The sequence below is a fragment of the Erinaceus europaeus genome, chromosome 17, assembly GCF_950295315.1.
Source record: "Erinaceus europaeus chromosome 17, mEriEur2.1, whole genome shotgun sequence".
Taxonomy (NCBI): domain Eukaryota; kingdom Metazoa; phylum Chordata; class Mammalia; order Eulipotyphla; family Erinaceidae; genus Erinaceus; species Erinaceus europaeus.
Window position 1 is genome coordinate 50,278,354 of NC_080178.1, and position 5,269 is coordinate 50,283,622.

Sequence of the window (5,269 nt, forward strand, 5' to 3'; positions counted from 1 at the left end):
CATCCATGTTGTCCCAGAGGTCACAAGGTCAATGTCATGGTTTTTGGTCAAAGAGTAGTATTCCATGGAATACATATCCCAGAACGTCCTCAGCCTGTCATCTCTTTTTTTTTTTTTTAAAGAATTTGTTTATTTATTCATGAGAAAGATAGGTAGAGAGAGAAAGAAACAGACACCACTCTGGCATGTGCTGCCGGGGATTATAATCAGAACCTCATGGTTGATAATCCAATGATTTATCCACTGTGCCACCTCCCAGACAACAGCCTGTCAGTTCTTGATGGGCATTTAGGCTGCTTCCACTCTTAGAAGACTCTGTACTGGACGTGCTTCATGGATTCTTTCTGGACAACTCTGGGCATTCATAAGAATGGCTGTATTTCACTAAATATTGATTTTGATGCTGAGGGGGGATTGCAAGGGGGCCTGATCTGCTCTGGCACATGCTAGGCACACCCTCGGGGCTGGGAGGCCTTTGCTCAGCTGCTGGAGAGTCTCCCTGTTGTAGGGGGTGATGCTCAGTGTTTCTGAGAGTTTATTCAGTGCTAGCCTCCCCCCACCCCCGCCAAGCGAAGGCTCAGACTTTGGCTTTGGAGTGGAGAATGGTGCAAAGGAAGCTGGGAGTGTGCTGCCTGGACTGTCCCCTCCTTGCTTCCTGTCAGACATGCTCTCATCCAGGGCTCCCACTTATGTTTGTGCAAACACAGGTATGTGAGGATATGGCTGCACATGTGTGTACATGTGTGTCTTATATATGTACATATGTGTGAGTGTACACATGTACACATAGAAGACTGTATGGAACCAGAAATGAGACGTGAGAGCCCAGGCCATAAACATAAATCAGAGGGGCCAGGTGGTGTCTCACCTCACAGAGAACATATGTTACCCAGGTTCAAGCCATGGATCCCTATCTGAAGGGGGAGCTTCATGAGCAGTGGAGCAGTCCTGCAGGTGGCTCCCCTTCTGTCTCTCCCTCTAATTCTGTCTCTCACTTCTATCTCCCACTATCTCTGTCTCATTTAAAAAATAATGGCTACAGGGAATAGTGGAATCATGCAGGCACTGAGCCCTAGAAATATCCCTAGTGTCAAAAACAAATGTGGAGCAGTAAAGGTAACTTTGATTATTCTAGGAATGCTAAGGACATTCTTATTATGTTATTTCTATTAATATACATATACATGTATATCTTACATCTTTATTGTTGATTAAACCAATTTTTTAGTGTTTTGTTGGCTGGATAGTGGTTTACAGGACAGTTGTTGACACATGGGTACAATGTCTCATCTGCAGAACATTCTCAATCCTGACTTAGGTCCTTCTGTTCCATCGTGCACCAGAAACCATCCCTCCAAGCTCCCACAGCCCTTTTGCTGCCTCCTTCCCCAGAATCCTTTGCTGTTTTTGTACAATGCATGGAATGCAGTTCAAATTTACTTGGCGTTTTCCCTTTCTGTCCTTGACTGTTAAAATCTGCCTATGAGTGAGATCATCCAATAATCATCCTTCTCTTTTGTGCTAATCCTTCTCACTGGATAGCTACACCTGTTCTAGGGAACTCATGAATGTGCAGATGGTCTGATGCCATTTCTGCAGGGCTGGGAGCAGGGACAAGGGAGGGACACCCACAATACAGATGACCACTGATGGCTGTCCTTGTCACTGTCTATCCCTAAACTCTCTGTGCAAGAGCAGAAGCCCAGAGATATCTTGTCCCACAGGCCCTAAATGCCCATCTTTTCAGAACCTCCCTCCATATCTGGCTTAAGGATTTCTCCAGACTTTCTGTTGCCAGCCCTGAACCTAAGCTTGTGAGAAATCTGAAAGCCCCACCTGAGCTCAGCCCTGACAGTACCCATGGCTGCTGGTGGGGAGAGAAGTGTGTCACGTGGGGAGTCACTTGAACAGGAGGAGAGTGGTTCAGGGCATGCAGCTGAGCAGTGAGAGAGCAGAGTGGTGGAGCAGTGACTAAACTACACTACATGAGTCACAAGCATGAGATCCTGAGTTGAGTCCTTGACATTGAGTGTGCTAGTGATGTCACTGTGTTACACAGGAAGCAGACACTCAGGAAACCCCTGCTGCCTGCTCTGCCTAGAGCCACACTGCCATCTGTCAGCCACAACAGGCCACTTTGGACCAGGTTTTAGTCTCCCCATATCTCCCAGTGTGCTGACACTCAGTGTAGTGTCCCCAAAGCATAGCTCTGTCCCATGACTCCTGGATTTGAGTTGAAAGATTCATGGGGGTTGGGGGGTATTCCAGAACATTCATTCCTTCAGAAAAGTCCAGGCTTAGGGAGGCATGATCAGATTCACAAGTAACTGTTCTGGAGGAGAGAGGCAGAACATAGCTCTTCATACTAAGGCCCTGAGTTTGAGCCCCTGTACCACATGAGAGCACCATGAATGGTAAATGGGTGGGGAGCTTCATGGTCAGGGGACCGGTGCTAGGATAACATTAGTCTCCGTCCCCCTCTGGACACAGTGAAACATTTGAGGCTAGGAGGCCTCTGAGCGATGCAATTACGCAAGCACAGGACCTTAGGTTTCTTGCCTTTAGCTAAAGAAGATTGCTACACACACAGGGACCCAGGAGGGGGCTGTGATAAAGCCTTGATGTAGGAGGCCCCGAGTTGGAGACCTACCACTACATGGGAGCACCCTGGATAAAGGCCAGTGTAGGGCTGGCAGAAAAGCTTCCCTGAACAGAACCCTGCGTGGCCCTATACTCAACCCAGGCTAGAGCCTAGCCCCACCACACTGAAGGAAGCTGTCTTGCTGGGGTCTTTCCTGCTCTCCCTCTGAAAGAATTGCCTGGAGTGCTGAAGCCTTGAATGGGGCTCCATGGATGGTGGGACAGTACTTTGATCTTGTCTTTTCTCTAAAAATACAGACTTACAGATTGTCCGGGAAGGTAGCTCAGTCACAATGAGCAGACATGAGGCCACTGGATTCCTCCTCTAACAAGGCACCACATTAGATAAAGAAATATGGACCGGAAAAATAGTTTAGTAGAACAGTGTGCTGCTTTGTCATGTGCATGACCCTGGTTCAAATCTGGCACCCACAGAATTGAGGGAAAGTCAGTGCTGCTTCTCTCTCTCTCAATAAGTTAGCCCAGTGTGGTTAAGTCTTGATGAAAAAAAAAAGAAAAAGAAAAAAAATATTAAGAGCAAGCAGGCACATAGAAACGTTTTATTATTTTAACATCAATTCCAAGAGGAGGTTGAGCTTTTTTAGAAAAGATTGTGGGTGATACACAAGGAGGGTACAGGCACAAGCAGGAAAACACCCCAGGCAAGGTGAGGCTGGGTGCCTCTTCCCCAGCTTCTTTGGCAGCAGATGCTGTGGGGAGCATGGACTGGGTGCCAAGGGCATGAGAATGAAGACAGCACTGCACAGCTCGGGGTAAGACTGGGGTCACCCTCCCCAGCTGCCCTGGAATTCAGTGACAAAGAGTCTAGGGTGAGCTTGGAGGATAGGAGGCTGCACTAAGGGGCCAGAGGGGTTGGAGTGGACTAAGGGGAGGGTGTGGAATGGGGGAAAGGAGGTTGGTGGAGTGAGATGGAATGGGGAGGGTTGGAGTGGGGGGAGAGAGGTGGAATTGGAAAGGGCGTGTGTTGGGGAGGGGTAGAGTGGGGGAGAATGAGTGGAATGGGGGAGGGGGTGAAGTGGGAAGGAGTGGGTTGGGGGAGGGATAAGGTGGGGGAGGGAATGGAATGGGAGAGGGTTGAAGTGGGGAGGGAGGGATAATGGGGAGGGGGTGGGTTAAGGGAGGAGTAGAGTGGGGAGGTGTGGGATTTGAGTGGGGGAGGGGTGGGATGGGGATGGGCTAGAATAGAGGAATGGGGAGAGTTGGGCGAGGGGTTTAGACTGGGAGATAGGGGAGTTGAGTGGGAGGGATGAGAGTGGTCTGGTGTGGGGTGGGGGGTGAGGACAGATACATAATCCAGAGTTAGGCTGGGAACACTCTCACCAGCTGTCCTGGTAACCTGACTGTGAGGTTGATAGTGGAGTGGGGGTGGGCTGTGGTTCTGGACTAGTCCGAGGGGATCTTGGCCAGGAGAGGGGAGGACTGGTGGGTGAAGGGAGAGAGGAGAGTTCACCACATCCAGTCTGACTCTGGGTGCCTTCTCCCCAGCTGCCCTGAGGGTGCACTGGGAGTGTGTAAGGTTTGTGGTTGGGTTGGGGGTGATGAAAGGGGTAGGGGCAGGTTGAGTGGTGGGAGTAGGGGGTTGGGGTAAGGAGTTGTTGAGTGGGGTGAATTCTCCCTCAACCCCCCCACCCCCCATTCCACCCCTAACCCCCAGGCCCTGCTACCAGGACAGCTGAGGAGGAGGCACCCAGCCTAACTGGCTGTGATGTTCAGTCCTGGTCCTCAAGGCCCACCCCCCCACCACTCCACCCCTCCTCCACACTCAACACCCTTTCACCCCAACTACCCTCCTTTCACCACCACCCCATCTCCTGTCCACCTTCAACCCCATGGCCCTGGCTGCCAGGGAAGCTGGGTGCCTCCCAGCTGCTCTGGCAGCAGGTATTGTGGGCCTGGAGGTAGAAGGGAGATGGGGTGGTGGAAGGAGGGCAGGAGGTTGGAGGGGTTTTGAGTGGGGGGAGGGGTGCAGTGGTGGGGGCCAGGGTCAAAATCAGCACAGCACAGCCAGTATTAGGCTGGGTGCCTTGTCCTCAGCTGTCCTGGTAGCAGGTGCTGTGGGGTTGTGGGTGGACTGGGGGGTGGGGTGGGCAGAGGGTGGGCTAATGGAAGGAGAGTTGGAGGGGTGTGGTTAGAGGAGGGATGCACAAGTGGGGGTTGGAGGGAGGGTGGACTAATGGGAGGGGAAGGGGGTCTAATGAGGCAGGGGAGAGGACTGGTGGGAGGAGGAGGCTGAAACATCACTCAGGGTGAGGCTGGATGTCTCATCCCTGGCAGCAGGTACAGTGGATGAGGAGGGACAGGGAAGGTGAAGGGAGGAGGCTGGACTTAGAGAGGGGGGTCCAAAAAGGTGAACTTTGGTTGCACTGGTTAGGGGGGGGCAATATACCAAAGCCAAATTGAGGCTGGGTGGCTTTCCCCAGCCATCTGGCAGTGGGTACCTTTAGGGCTGAGAAGGGACAGAAAATGAGGGTGGAGGGAGGGTGGAGTAATGGTTGGGTGCTTTGATAGTGGGGAGTCCAGTAGGGGTGAGCTGGATGGACTGATGTGTGTTGGTGAACTTAGAGGGGAGGGGTGCAATAAGGGAGATGTGTGGATTTGGAGGGGGATT